The sequence below is a fragment of the Sinohyriopsis cumingii genome, chromosome 16 (assembly GCF_028554795.1).
Source record: "Sinohyriopsis cumingii isolate HCF-2022 chromosome 16, ASM2855479v2, whole genome shotgun sequence".
Classification (NCBI taxonomy): Eukaryota; Metazoa; Mollusca; class Bivalvia; order Unionida; family Unionidae; genus Sinohyriopsis; species Sinohyriopsis cumingii.
In genome coordinates, this window is record NC_142976.1 from 21,032,126 (window position 1) to 21,048,775 (window position 16,650).

Here is a 16,650-nt window from a genome sequence, read left to right on the forward strand (position 1 = left end):
AATTTAGAGGAATTTTTTCAAGATTTTGACAAGGCATAGGTTTTCAGAACAATTCCCTTGTGAGGAGGTCCTCACGAATGTATCGGCAACATTTATTTGCTTTTTATGGATTGTGAACTTTCCATGAACATTCTTAATAATCATTGATGTAGCTGCTTTTATGTTTGGCAGTTAATGTTAGGTATTATATTCCATACAAATTTAATATATATTCCTAGACAGTTCTTTGATATTTTAAAGCCCCAAAATGTATGGTGACTCTTAAAGGCGAAATGCAAAATAAACAGTAAGTGCGTGTAAACTAGTACTGAGTTGTTGAGATTAATTTGCCTGTGATGAGTTATATTGTTTATATGACGATGAAAATTCATCTAGCAGCCTTCAAGGCATTTCTTAAGTGGTTTCTTTACATGATTTTGCAAAGACTGTCTCGAACGGATTCTTATGTAAAGGTCTCATGAGCACAAACATTTATTGAGTCCGGTTCTCTAAGTAGGAAACTGATGTTTTAAATATTTGGATTCGTTCCTTAACAACACCATTGTATAATGATATCATAGACATTAGTAAATCAGCTGGATGTACGGGACTTCTGGGAGGAATCTCTGGTGTGATAGCAATGGTCTCTAGAATGTCAATTCTCTTCAGACTCCCAAGCCTATGAACCAGCTGGATAGGATCGTCAAACCATTTTGGAAGAGGGTTAATCTTTTAATCCCCACTATGATTCAGACCATGCATTATCACTGTCACCAACGGTCAGCTGGTCTTTTGGTTGACCTGATGCAAGGAGGTTCTCGACAGCAGTGTTGTGAATCTTGAATGAGAAACTAGTACTATATCCCCTAGGATCAATGGTTTATTCTTTACTTAGGTTGGATTTTGCTGGTTTTGATTTGAAGCGTTAGATGCTTGGATTGCTAAATCGTCTCGCTGATCATTTGAAACATTTATTTCGATGTAGGTTTGGGTCGCTGCTAGCAAGGGCTATGGTGGCGTGAAGACTGAATCTCGTTTTCGATGTAGAAATAAAATAATATATGTCGGCCAACTGATATAATTTGTGGAATGCATTATTCCCCACAGTAGTTACGCTGGTATATGTTTTGCCAGATATCGCAAGTTCATTCCACAAGTTTCCTATCAACATATCATATGAATGATTGATTGTATTTTTACGACGCATCAACACTGTTAAGCTATTTAGCACCGTACAAAAGGTTATATGTAGGATTAACGAAGAGAGACAATTACAATTCATGCCAACACGTTTAGATGGTATATGTAATATATAAACCTTTCCAATCAATGGCGAATATAAATGGCGTGTGTTAATGACGAATTAGATGAAAAGGTAGTGAATAAGACGGTATAGAGTACATATAAATGCTCAAGGTGATATCATACAACTTATAGTTTAGAATAAATGTTTACTTCTTTCAGGAATCTTATAATACAAGAAACGTTTCTTGTATCAAAACGGTTTCCTCAAGTCATGCACATTGTAGTACTGATTGTGCGTAGGTTGGAGGTCCAAGACACTCAATCATAGAGTGCTTAACGGTAAATGATTCATTGCAAGAAACGCACTCTGGTGGATCTTCGCCTTTTAGCATGTGGGAATGGGCTATATAAGTATGACCAATTCGAATTCTTGCAATGACTACCTCCTCACTACGGATTGTTCTCTAGGAAGGAGTCCCTTTTCCTAGGGTTGGCTTGATGGCATGATGGTTGTTATCCACTGCATCATTCAATGATGCCTGCCATTTCTGATGTACCTCCAATACCATCTTCTATTTTAATTTTAATTCCTTCATTTTTATGTCAAAGTATGATACAAGCTTACTGATCGAAATCAAAGCAATTTTATCCAAAACAGTATTTTCTACCAAATACCAAGTTGCATAACTTCATCGTTTTGGAAAAGATCTAATTGTCCCTGTGTAGGATTTGAAAGACAGAGTTCCACTTTTGATGACATTTTATGAAAGCTTGCCGATTTCACTAAAAATTGCAAAACCTATGCGAATTCAAATTTAAAAAAAAAAATGTTTTCGGAAATATTCTATCGAAAATTCAAAATAATCCGGAACGAGCTACCCAAAATTCTTATGTCATGTGTTTAGGCTCGAATAAACAGTAACACATGAAGAGTGAAAACAACAAGCTTTGAAAAAAATAACCAATACTTTATCTCCCTGGAAAAATATTGTAAAAATTAAAAAATATGCAAACTTACGGTTTACAATATCACATGCAAAAATAATACAAGAATAATCAAATAAAAATTTTGAAGACCTAATGTTGAAATGTTCTAATGATTCCAAATTCGAATCCCTACGAAGAACCCACGATGAAAGGTGATGCAGTATGATGTAGCCTGTATTGTGTTGACGTCTAAAGTTCCTTGTAGAAATATAATAATTAATCATCTGGTCTTGACAATCCAAATAAAATTTTCAAGAAAAGTCCTTGTTCAATAGTTCTGTATGAATACAATAATATTTCCAGAGAAACGAATTAATCCTCTTGAGTACAAATAATCTGAAGAAAAATTTACATATAACTCGATATCTCAAAATCTTCAAATACTAGAAGTAAACAACTTGACATCAAATGTATAAAAGCCCGGACTCTCTGATCTCTTTCTCTAAACATCACTATTAATACTAAGTATTTTGCAATTTCGGAAATGCCTAATTGCGAAATAGAGGATGAGGTGATCATGTTTACATGTAAAAGTCACATATGTATGTCCTTGATAAGAACCAATCATTTTACTCCTAGGAAAAAGTTGTTTACTGCACCCTCAATTAAGGCCAGAAACTAGTTCAATAATAGAAACACGTGTTTATATTATTATGTATCTAAGGAAAGCTCAGGTCAAAAGAAAATCTGGAAAATGTCAAATTCCTAGTAAACAAAATTACATTACATTAACATGTAAAGAGAATAAAAAGATTCAAAACCAACAAACAATCAAAGCAAATCAAACAAATTAAATCATATATAAATTAAATCAAATATATGTAACAGCGATGTTTTACAATCAGATGGTTATAGGGATACGGATATTTTAGCAGCGCGATCTGCTATTTCATTACCTTTAATACCAATATTGCTGGGTAAGCAACGGCATACTATATTGTGCGAGGTACTCAGTTCAATAGATTTGATGAAAATATTGGTTAATAATGGGTTTTCCAGTTTTCTATTTTGTAATGACTGAAGTACTGATAGTGACTGATTAGTAGAAGATAATGCTGTCTAAAATGCGTTTGTTTTCGATATATTGCAAAGAAAGGTCCATTGATCTGATTTCGGCTGAAAACCAAATCGATGTAATATTTTGTCAGCGAAATTGTGTGTTTTCTACTAACGAACGTTGCAGCAGCCTTTTCCTCATCCCGTCATCCAACATTATAAAATCTTGTGTAGTTTTTAATTCTGTGAAGAGTTCATGATAAGAGTGGATCATGGAAGGGTTTGTGTCAGATTTGTTTCCATCGTGTAGCGTAAAATGTATTTTCGGTTCTTTAAGTAGCCAGGGAGGTGTTTCGGAGAAGGATATTTTCTGAAGTTTAGAAAGTTTATTTTATTACTGTCAAGTTTTAATGATATTCTAATGCCACAGGAAGGTATGGCGTCTGGTATATTTTCGTATAATGTTTTATATTTCGGTTGAAAAACAGCCGAAAAAGCAGGGTTCAGAGGGTTTCATTTAATTTGAGAGCATACTGTATGGGAAGCATTTCTCTACGATGTGATCGAGGTGGATCGTTCGCTTCAGCGAGAAGGTTTTCACATGGGGATGTCTTAAATGATCAAAAAGCAAGTCTTATTCCTTGATGATGAATTTTTTCAAGCATCGTCAAGAATGACTTCCTAGCTGAACCTTAAACAAAGCAATCATAGTCCAGTATGGAATGAATAAACGTTCTATATAAATGGAGGACGATGTTTTATCAACACCCCAGTCAGTCTGCGCTACTACTTTCAATAGATCTAGATGTCAAGAATTTAGCTTTCACGTTGTTTAGGTGTGGAATAAAAGTCAGACTCCTGTTGAAGATAATACCTACACACATTGTTTTTTCAACAACCGGAATAGGTGCTCTGTCCAGGATAAGTTTATGTTGATCCTGATATCTTCGTAACTGACATAATTGAATACATACCATTTTTTTATTTCGAGAATTTAAAATCGTTAGCATTTGCTCAATTTTGAATCTTGTTTATATTTTGCTGCAGTTGACTTTCAATAGTATGTGCTTTGATCGATAACATATTAGAAAATCTTTAACGTATAAGGATAAATCCATACCTGGAGCCAAACACTTGGTGATGCTATTGAATTTGATGTTGCAAAGTGGCTCAGATAAAATACCGCCCTGGGGCACACCCATCTCTTGCTCGTGCATATCAGAAATGTCTGAGAGAAAGTTCGATATAAAAGAAGACAGACTGCCTTTTAGACTCAGATCGTGCAGGTCATTTAGTATCCCGTACTTGCATGTTGTGTCATAAACCTTTTCTAAATCAAAGAAAACCGCTACCAAATATTCTTTCTTGATAATTGCGTCGCGAATAAAAGTTTCCAGTCTAACCAGATGGTCATTGGTGCTACGGCCATATCGAAAGCCAATTTGGAAAGGATGTATTAAATTCTTAGTTTACAAGTACCATACAAACCGAGAATTGATATTTCGTTTTATTGTTTTGCACAAACAGCTTGTCAGTAGGATCTGCGCTATCTTTACCTGGTTTGGGAACTGGTATTACTGTTATATCTTTCCAAAATTTTGGTACATTACCAATAATTCTTAAATCATTGGACTATTTACAGAAGAACTGTTAACGTCGGTTCTGGTAAGTCTTTCAAAAACTGATAATGTATATCGTCAGACCCATCGAATGTATCATGGGACTTATTCAAATATTCCATAAGCTCAAGCAGTGAAAACGGTTGATTATAACTTTCCGAGTTATTCGATGTGATTTTAAATCGTGTCATTTTTAGAGATATTCATCATCAGAAAGCTTCTGAATACATAGATGATGATGAATGTTTAGAGAAAGTATCAGCAATTATGATAACAGTGTCATGCCTGGAATTGAAATTGTTGTGTTTAGTTTCAGATGTCGGAGAGAATTGTGTTTTCCCTTCCAGTTATTTTGCGGATCGTGTTCAAAACTTTCTTTATAGAGAAACGAGAAGTTAAAGTTAAAACATTTTTCCTTGATGCTCTATTACTTTCAGTTGTTAATTTTTGTCAGTGCCTCTCGGCGTTCTCTAAAGGCTTCATTACATTATTTGGTCAACCACAGTTTCGGGGTTCTTTTACAGTTCGATGAAGACATGGGAATGAATTGTTCTGCAATCTCTATTAAGATCGAAGTAAAATGCTGAAATGGGGTATTGTCGTTTAAAACGGTAACCATGTTAAGGCATGCTGTACAGAGTGTTTCAAACTTGGTCCATTCGGCCATCTTTAAATTCCATTGTGGAATTGTTTCGCTAGTGTTCTTAAGAGAGACTGGAAAGTGGACACTGCTGTGAATGTCATCAGCGACCTTACAATTATAATCCAAAAGTAGCGCAGGGCAAAAACTTGTCAAATCGATACACGTGCATGTGCTCGTTCCTGGGTGTAAATAGGTTTGCTATTTTTGGTGTTATATTGACACAAGTCGTGTCTGGAAATGAAATCGTCTACCTTGTTGCCCCTGTATAGTTTCATCAAAACAAAATTTTATGAGCACTAAAACCTACAAGTAGACCAAATGAGTGGGCAGTTGATGAACAAGGTTTTCGAAATCATTTGGTAATAGGTTGCAGTTTGTTGGTATAAAAATAGAACAAAAGAAAATCACTCCATGCAGTGCGACGCTTACAGCAATGGCTTGAAAATTTGTGTTTAAGAGAATGACGCTATGAGAAGCTCTATTGTTTACGACATCGTAAACCCCTAGTGAGGCCCTGTCATCAGGTTTGGAGTATGTGTTAACAAAGTAGCTTTTATCTATGATGTCCGTGTCTTTCAAAAATGTTTCCTGCAGCCATAGTACTGAAGGATGATGTTGGTTCCATATCAGATGAATGTCATTGTAGTTGATTTTAAGTCCTCGGCATGATTGTCTTGTTCATTGTGGATCTTTATAAATCAACTCGGATGTAACTAGTTAGACCTTTCGCTGCGAGTTTGTTTCTCAAAAGAAAGAATGGGATTAAAGTTTTTGGTTGTAGGTCAGAAGCCACATAAAGTACATGGACCAGTTTCTTTTGCGCCCATCAAAGTCTCCAAACCTGGAGTGTAGCTTCATGGGGTCATCATACTCCTTTTGTTGCCTATTTGTTTGTGGGCGTTTTTACTGTTTGGCGATTATGCTTGGCGTGGTGCTCCTTTCACCAGCCTACACAATGCCGATTATGTATAAGATCAGATGCCCGACGAGAAGGGTCTCCGCATCGGCCACAAGCGTGGCTCTTTGAGCATCAGACTTCATGATGGCCTTATTGTGACATTTGATGCATCGAAGTCGATTTGGTATATGTTTCGTTCTTGACTTGCCAAACTCCAACTTGGACCACTTTAGGTGCTGTTGGTTTGTTGAAGGTGAGTACTGGTGTCCAGCAGATTATTGTTACCTTTGATAATAATTATATGAGCTGCGGGACACCATCATGTTTCATCCTGTCGAAGATTTCCGTGTCGCTTACTCCAGCCAAGTCAAGGCAACGAAAGACGTATTTTGATGTATTAAGTGATGTGTGTGCGAAACAGGTTACTGGAATATCGTGAAAAGTTTTATTTTATTTGGATATTTCCAGTATGTGTATGCTACAAGCAGACCACCTGCTTTTAGTTTTTTAACACTTTGGGGTTTTCCAACTAATCCAAGTAAAGTCATTACGACTATAAATGGCGATAGTGAGGCAAATCGTTAAGCTTCATCTTCTGCTTGAAAGACCATGAAGCGAGAAAAGGCAGCCAAGCAACATGGCTCATCCTGAGAGTCTGAAATGGTTTTGGTTCTCTTTAGCTGATTTATTTTGTTTTGATTTTCTATTTTGTTTTGTTTTATACTTGTTTCGTCACCCGTGCTCACCCATACGCCGTAGAGTCCAACAAGGGGACAATTTTTAAATGCCATGGATACACAGATGTTATATTCGGTAGGTAAGATTTCCTCGCGATTGACCCATTAAGCTACCGCCTTCTAGGAACTCTTCTGAGAGTAAGACAAGGGAAAAATAAAGGGGTGGACAGCTGGGGAGTAGTGAATAAGGATACACTAGCGAAGTGATAATGGTAATTAGAAATACAGACCCCCCTGGGACTGTTTAGCGACTGTGTAAATTTAACATTAACCACCCTGGGACTGTTTAGCGACTATGTAAATTTAACATGGACGAAAAATCGTGGGACTGTTTAGCGACAAGGGAAATTAACATGGGAAATAGATTTTGGGGCTGTTGAGCGACAAGGGGAATTGAACATGGGAATGTGGGACTGTATAGCGTCAAGGGAATTTAAATAGGGTGGGACTATATAGCGACAATGGGAAATGAACATGGGATATTTTTTTTAAAAAAAAAATTAAAATAAAAAAAGGGTAAGCAATGGAAAGTCATTCTCTTTTCGAGACCTATGAGTGGCGCTGAAAAGGGCCTTTGGGTTTATGTTAATGTATCTATTAACACAGAGGGCACCGCATTGGTCTTCTTCAAGTCCTTAGGCTGCGTCTCACTGAAGGACCGTAAATCAGGACTCTTTTGAGGCATCCTTGTCTTTCTACGTAGATCCTACGTATCCACAGACTGGTGTCTGTCCTGTGGACAACTGTCAACTTGGATCGGACATACATGGGTATGTCCGTCCGGAACATCATGGAAGACACAAGCGTAGAAGATTGCACATCGGTCCACATCTTGAGGCACCGAGAACAGATGAATCAATGCAGTGAACTGCACTGATTTATAGGTAGAGGTAGGATTGAAACGGATTGAGTTTGTTGACCAATCCAAACACGCGTTACAAAATTCAGGCAGCCCGCATCCAATCCGAAGAGAGCAGTCTGTGACGTCACGTGGTCTATATAGATTAGCTAGTGCCTGTGTGCAGTTAATCTATGCGACAGTGACTTAACATGACGGAAACTCAGAAAACGATCCATTGGGGTGCACCAGCAGTGGAGACCGCCCAAGGGAACCCGGACTTACTTTCAGAAGAGGTAAATTGGGATTTTGTGGATTTTCTTACCTCGCAAGAATTTGTTCCGGAACCTTCGTCACCTTCTTCATTACCGCAAGTGGAGAATTTTAGACAGAGACAGAAAGAAGAATTGGAGAAATTTATACAACGACAAAAGGAAGCGGAACAAGCTTTTCTCCTACAGCAACAGCAGCAAGAAGAAGAGGTAAGAAAAAAAACAACAGCAAGAAGAAGTAGCAGCAAAGAAACAGAGGGTGAAAATCAAACGGTCACGGTACTGTTGGACATTTTAGCGGAGTTAAGAAGTCTGAAACAAATGTATCAGACTTCTTTATCACGACCGAAGAGAATACGACCTTCCCGAGCTAAACACGTCAACCCTGTGACTAAGCCTGTCGTACCACCCTTAGTGATTTCAACCAAATCATCATCATCATCAACAGTACGCAGTCCAGAAGTAGGCCTTCGCCGTGGCAAAGGCTTAAGGCAGTTAAAGTTGGTTGCTTAAACTCACCCCTACACCAATAACCAAAGGCCCTTTTCAGGGCCACCCACGTCTCTCGAAAAGAGATAGCCTTTCAATTTGCCAATAACTCAAAAATCAACAAAAAAAACATTTTCCCCTTATAGTACGTGTCTGTGTATGAGTGTGTGAGGGTAGGTTCTTATTTTAAAATCAAAACTCAAAGACACTTACCTTATATAATTAATTTATTCTTTTCTCCATAGTTACAATCCAATTCACAATTCACAACAGAACACTTTAAAAAGTTCATTGACTTCTTCTATCTCATTGTTTACTCTCTCCGTTTTTCTTAAATTTCTTCACCCTTACTGTCTTTTCCTCCTCTTCCTCTTCACTTTCTCCCCTTCTTTTCTTCTCCTGTTTCTTTTTCTTTACCTGGCTGCTTTCTTCCTCTGAAGAATCCCTCTCTTCTTCTGAAGAATCCCTCTTTTCTTCTGACTCCTCTTGTTTCTTTTTTGAGCAATCTGGAGACCAATGTCCTTTTTCTTGACAATAATAACAGGTATCTTGATTTTTGTCTTTTCTAACCCCTTTATTTCTTTTTTGACGGTCTGGACACTCTGAAGACCAATGCCCTTTTTTCTGACAGATATAGCAAGTATCTTGACTTTTATCTCGAAAGGAAGGAGAGTAGTCCGTGGGGTGGTCTGAAGAGAATTTTCTAATGACCCCTCGCAAAGCTCTGATGAAACGTTCGATTTGGCTAGTCTCTTCCATCGTTGTGCTCGGTTTGAGAGTGAAATGAATAGTGAAAGGACAAGACACACACCCTTTTATATACGTTGGTTTGCTATGACTATAAATTAGCCCATGATGTTTAAACTTGAGTCATTTGACGTTTTTCACTCAAGATGAAACGATCCTATTCATTCGAGAAGAAAGAAGAAGAAAGTAAGAGGCAGAAACGTGATCTATCGCCTCGTACCAGGGCTGAAGTCTTGGCACAAATTCATGCCAGTGATTTTGAAGAGGACATGAGTGAACCAGAATCCGAACCCTCTAAACCAAGTTCACCACCCTTAGTCAACCCTGAAAAGTACTATTCCATTCGAGAGACGGAAAAGCGCTCCTCTAGAAAATTTAGAACCACGGCTTACAAATACACAGTGAAGTTTAAAGATTTCAAGTCCGACGTACCGTTAGAGAAAGCAGAAGGGTTTATTACTGGGGTGTGGGATTCTTTGCTCACTGCACTCAAGCAACAATGTCAACCCAAAGAAGACGATCGCTTGAGACTTTCCATACAACACGACGGTTTGAAATCCCCTGTTTGGATCGAGTTTAGCAGACCCGCAGAATTGACTGCTTCCAAAGTCATGGACAAGATTCAACACGTGCAACAATCTAATGACCAGTTTGACATCACCGATGGAAAAGCCACACTGGACATGACCCACGTCTCTCCTCCTCAAGGGACTGGACGCAATAAGGTGTTACTGGTGAACGACCTTCTCAGTACCAAAAAGAGTACCAAAAAGAGTCTCGTCCAAATTCACAATTCTCAAGACCAGATGTGTTTAGCTCGAGCCATCGTGGTGGGACGAACCTATGCCAAAAAGAACGACACGACAGAATGGAAAAGCGCCTGGAAAACTATTCAACGATCGGACCGAGCCAAACAACGAAACGAAGCAGAACTCCTGTTGCAATAAGCTGACCTATCCAAAGACACACCCTGCGGCGTTCCTGAAATGCAAAAATTGCAAGATGTCCAAGCTCCACTCTACACCTTGAAAGTGCACCCTCAAGAAGTGCGTGGGCCTCTGTTGTTTCGAGGGAAAGACTTTAAGGACGGAAAATACATTCATGTCTATTATCACGATGACCATTTCGATACCATTACCAGTATCACTGCATTCCTGGGATACGGTTATTACTGTGAGAAATGTGACCATGGTTATAATAATCGAGAGCAACACAAACGTTGCGGATTGAAATGCTCAGGATGTTGGGCCTCTTCACCCTGTCTGAGCGAAGGACAAGAAAGAGTACACTGTCCTGCTTGTCTGCGCACGTTTGTCAGCCCTGCCTGTTCCCAACAACATCTGAAGACGCAAGGTTCACAGCAGAAATGTGCTTGTCAACTCCTGAGATTGTGCCCTACCTGTGGACAAGGCCTATGTACCAATACTGTCAAGGCACACGTATGTCGAGGAAAGAAAAAATGTCACATTTGTCATCACATCGTGGACTTGGAACACGAATGCTACGTGCAAAAATACCAACCCCCACCATAGAAAGAGGACGGTCACAAGAAGAAAGGCAATTTCATCTTTTTTGATTTCGAATGCATGCAAGAGACCGGCATTCACATTCCTAATTTCTGCGTGGCTCATCGAGCGTGCGAGAAGTGCATTCAGGAACCTATCTTCAGTCATTGCCCTCACTGCAGCAAGATTCCCGGAGGGCGTGAAAAAAACTTTCGAGGACCGAACACTTTAGCCGATTTTGCACAATGGGTCTTAGACCCCATCGACAAGACGTGGAGCCAAGAAGACATCGAACGTTACGGAGATTGTCATCGTCATGCCACGGTGATGGCTCACAATTTCTCCGAATACGATGGACAGTTTCTTTTGAGGTACTATACGGAACAAGGCACCGAGCGTCCTAAAGTCACTTTGAACGGAGCCAAAATCATTTTCATGCCGGAAGCCAATCAACACGCCGTTCTACCCCCATTTACCTGAGGCTCACTATTACGACCCCGACAACATGCGTACCGAACAACAAGAAGCTTTCTACGCTTGGTACCAGGCTCACGCCTCCGACCCTTTCGACTTTCAGGAAGAAAAGTTAAAGTATTGTCGTTCCGACGTGGGCATTTTACGACGTTGCTGTGGAAAATTTCGAGAACTGTTCATGGAACACGGAGGGGTCGATCCTTTGAAAGAAGCTTGCACCATTGCCAAAGCGTGTTCCTTAGTGTACCGGCAACGATTCATGCCTGAAAACACCGTAGCTGTCATCAGTCCTATGTCAAACGTCAATACTCGGTCAAAGCCCTACGTTGGTTGCATTACTTGTGCGACAAGGAAGACAAGTGGATTCAGCATGCCCGCAACGGAGGGGGTGAAAAGACCATCTGAACGTATTCGGTCGATGGCTGAGACTTAGAAAACCCCAAGATCGTGTACGAGTTTAACGGTTGCTTATTTCACGGATGTCCCGTCTGTTACCCTGACCGTGGCACTAAAAATCAGTTTTTACAACTAACCATGGAAGATTTGTACCAGGACACTTGTCAGCGACGCCTAAAGTTAGAACAGGAAGGATACCAAGTGGTGGAAATGTGGGAACACGAATACGATCACCGTTTGAAAACCGATCCCAAGCTTAAACGCCTCGTGGAAAGTTACCAGTTCATGGACCCGCTGAACCCGAGGGATAGTTTGTACGGAGGAAGGACCAATGCCACCTGTTTGCTGTACCAAGCCGACGAAGAGAAAGGAGAAGAAATCAAATACTTGGACGTGTGTTCCCTGTATCCCTACGTGTGCAAATATTATCGCTTTCCTACAGGGCACCCACAGTTGTTCACGGAACACATCGACCTGAAAAACATTCGACAATACGAAGGTCTGATCAAGTGTAAAGTTTTGCCGCCCACGGACTTGTACCATCCCGTGTTACCTCACCATTGCCAAGGCAAACTGATGTTTCCTTTGTGCCGTACTTGTGCCGAAACGTGCAACCAAGACCAACCTTGTCAGCACACCCAGGAAGAACGTGCCTTGACGGGAACCTGGGTCAGCGTAGAATTGTTCAAAGCTCTGGACATGGGATTGCAACTGTTAGAAGTGTACGAAATTTGCCACTTTCCCAAGACACAACAATACCACAAGGGTGACCCCACTCAGAAAGGCATTTTCGCCGACTACCTGGATGCCTTTTTGAAACTGAAGCAAGAAGCCAGCGGCTATCCTTCCTGGTGTCACACTCCCGAAGACGAAAAGACATTCAAAGAGAAATACTATGAACAAGAAGGCATCACTTTAGATCACATCGAGAAAAACGAAGGCAGGCGATCGTTTGCCAAAGTGATGTTAAATTGCTTGTTGGGTAAAATGGCACAACGCCCGTGTTTACCCAAGACGGAATATTTGACATTACCTTCCCGCTACTTCCAGATGATTCACGACAAAACCAAATACATGAAACACGTGGACGTCGTTCGAGAGGATTTGATCTTGGTCAATTACGAAGAAGATCTGGACTTTGTTCAAGACGACCCTTTTGGAAATGTCATCATTGCGGCTTACGTGACAGCTCATGCTCGCTTAAAATTGTACGAAGCTTTAGAACTGTTAGGGGAACGCGTCCTGTACTTTGACACGGACAGTAGCATTTACATCCATCACCCGAGTCAACAGCACCCTGACATCGAAGGAGACCGTTTAGGAGCCTGGACAGACGAGCATCCCGACGACAAGATTCTAAGTTTCGTCAGTGACGGTCCAAAAAATTACGGCTACGAATACCGGGACCCACAAGGAGAAGTGCACACGACGTGCAAAGTGAAAGGACTGACTCTGAATTATCGTACCAGTCGAGTGGTCAACTTTGGGGTATTGAAAGAAGCCTTGCAATCGGGAGAGGATGGAAACTTTAAAGTGACCACCTATCAACCGAACAAGATTGTACGTTTACCCACTCACCACATCGTCAGTCGGCCCTTGGAAGAAGTCTATCAAATCGTGTACCAGAAGCGAGTGCGACTTCCCAATCATTTCACCTTACCGTATGGACACGTCGGTATTGGTCTGTATATAAAAAGGAACCCTAGGCAAGATTGATAGTTCATTGTGACTACCAAGACCGAGCAAACAAGATGAATACTTTCAGAGAAACACAAAACAAGTTCAGACAGGTACACTTCAAGTGTGGGACTTCTGAAGTGGAATGCGATTGTGAGCCTTGCGATGGGTACGATGCTGTACTTTGTGACCCTAGCGATGCCGTAAAGCATCATGGGAACTTTGTTCTCACTACCCCTATCATGGAAACTGATGCTGTGCGTGTCAAACCTGAGGGATGCGAAAGCGATGCCGCTCGTTCTCTTGGACATTTTACTGGGTTTCGTTTTAAAGGGAAATGTTCACCTTCACGTCTACCCCCTACTGATGTCATCCAGCTCTGAGCAAACTCCTGTCCATGTCACCCAACCCCCATCAAAACGAACCTGTGAAAGACGAATATTCGTTTCCTGTGCGTTTGTCGGAATACTGCGACTTTGAAAATCGTCTTCAATCGTTCAAGGGAAAATGGCCTAAGTATCTGGGAGGCCCGACCCCCGAAGAATTAGCTAGAGCCGGATTTTTCTACTTCGGCGAAGGAGACAAAGTTAAGTGCTTCAGTTGCGGTGTTTCACTTCACCACTGGGAACCGCAAGATTCGGCCTACGTAGAACATGCTTGATGGTCACCGAATTGTCATTACTTACCCTTAGTGGGACCGAGACATTAAAGTAACTTACCATGTCGTTGACGAAGAAGAAACCAGTTTGGCTAGGAATCAAATGTTGGACATCACCGAGACCAGTATTTAAACTTCATTTCAAAAACGATATTGAATCATTACCTAAAGAACTACAAGAGAAGATTTACAAGGAAGTTTGGCAGGGACTTGCCAGAGTGAAATCTCAATGGGTGACTATAGAACTTTTGTGCCGAGAAATTCACAAGAGGAAAGTGAAAAAAGTCAACCAGTGTGTTAGATTTCTTTGGGTCAAGTGTGCATTCGTCCTATTGTATTCCTCTAGACCGTTTACATCAAAAGAGTTCAGTGAAATTCTTGGACGTTACCCTGAATGGCAGTGGTCAGAAATTACTCACTATGTGGATTACTTTTGCTCTAGGAGAAGATTGTGAATTGTACGGACTGACCTATTTATGGATACTTTACAAGAGAACATTCGTGCTTTGCCTGTGGAGTTGAGAGAACGCATTTACCGAGAGCTGGTCAAAATACAAGTCAAACGTAAAGAACAGTTGCATCCGTTACGTCACCAGATCTTTAACCACTGGTATCTGAATGGTATAAGAGAACTGATTCGTCAGAAATTGTTTCAGTGGTCAGACCTTGTTCAGTACTTCCAGGCCCCCGATGATCCACGTGTTGATCATTTTGGTTACTTCGAGATTCACCTAGTTCAACGCATTGAGAAAGACAAGGTAAAGGATTACCGACATATTTTACGTGGAATCTACTTAGCGGAAGAGGAAACTTCTAAACAAACTCTGACGTTTAGGTTACAGTATGCAACATTTAGATTCCCCACTGGAGAACGAAGATGTCTGGCTAGAAAGTACGTGTATTGTGTCCGAAACAAAGAGACTATAAAAACAGGCTGCCATGCCACGACTTATGTCGTATGTAATCCAACAGATTCCGTGGAAGGAACTCAATGACCATATTCAAACCGTGGATCATTACCATCGATTATTACAAGAACTGTATCCATTCAATTTGGGTCGACAAGTGGTGTGTGTCTTAGTGACTTGTTTTCTAGGATTTCGTTTACCAGCCGATTCCTTGTGGACTCTTTACGATCAGTACTTACCACACCCCCATGGCCTTAAATGGTCACGAAAGACTCCTTTTGCTCAAAGCCTTGCGGTTTCATCTGGATACTTCTCGACCTCTACGGGAAAAAAAGATTCGTCAACTTTTAGCTACCCAAGACGTGTATGACGATGTGTGTGTAGCTTGTGACTTACACCCCCATTGGACAGATGTCCGTGCCTGGAAAGAATTGGATTTTGAGGCTTGGACCCAAGAAGTGGCCCAGTATGCACGAGAGTTGTTCAAGGAAAAAGTTACTTTTCAACCAGTGTTAGTGACGGTGCCAGAAGAACCCGTCACCCAGGACAGGACTGTCGTGGACAGGCCTGAAAGACCCTTTCGGAAGTACACTTGTGTGATCTTACAACCTATAGAACTGGTCAGAACTTTACCCAAAACATGTTGTACAGACACTTGTGTTTATTCCACGTTAATGGTTATCATGTGCCTTTTATCGTTGTACTTAAGCCTTTGGCTTTTATGTATTTTTGTCTTTCGTATTCATGTTTAAAACATTCAATAAACGTGTTCTGAAAAAAAGTACATAAACTCTCGTCTTGTTTGTTTTCGTGTCACAAGTGACATTCCTGACACTAAGGCTACTTCTGCTGTCTCTGCTCCCTCTTCCTCTACTGTCAAAGTCATCGACGAACACTTAGATCGTGCCAGTTGGGAGGCTTTGTATCTTCGTCATCCCTTTAACATGCTCATTGCTGGACCTAGCGGTTCAGGCAAAACTGAATTCGTCAAACGTTTGATCGAACATAAACATCATTTGATCAATCGGCCACCTCAGCGGATCGTGTGGTGTTACAAAGAGTGGCAATCGGCGTACAACCTCTTGCGAGAAAGTCAAGGCGATTCGATTGTGTTTGTGGAAGGCATTCCTAAAGAAGACGACGGCATCGTCTCTGACTCCCGTCAAACCCATTTGGTCATTTTTGACGACATGTTAGGAGAAGACGAAGAAGAAATTAAACTGTGGCTCACGCGCAAAGGGCATCACCGTAATGCCAGTGTCGTTTACATCACCCAAAATTTATTTCAACAAAGTAAAGCCCATCGCACCATCAGTCTCAATGCGCATTACGTGGTCTTGTTTAAAAGCCCTCGAGATAAATCGCAAGTACAAGTCTTAGCCAAACAGTTAGGGACACCTTGGCTGACTCAGGCGTACGACGATGCCACTCAAACTCCACACGCCTATTTACTCGTCGATTTGAAACCTACGACCCCCGAGGATTTGCGATTTCGTACCCACTTGTTTCACCACTGGTGCCAAGACGGAGAGCCTGTCCTGTACACGTCTCCGTCTTCGACTTAATTTCATTCCACAAAAAA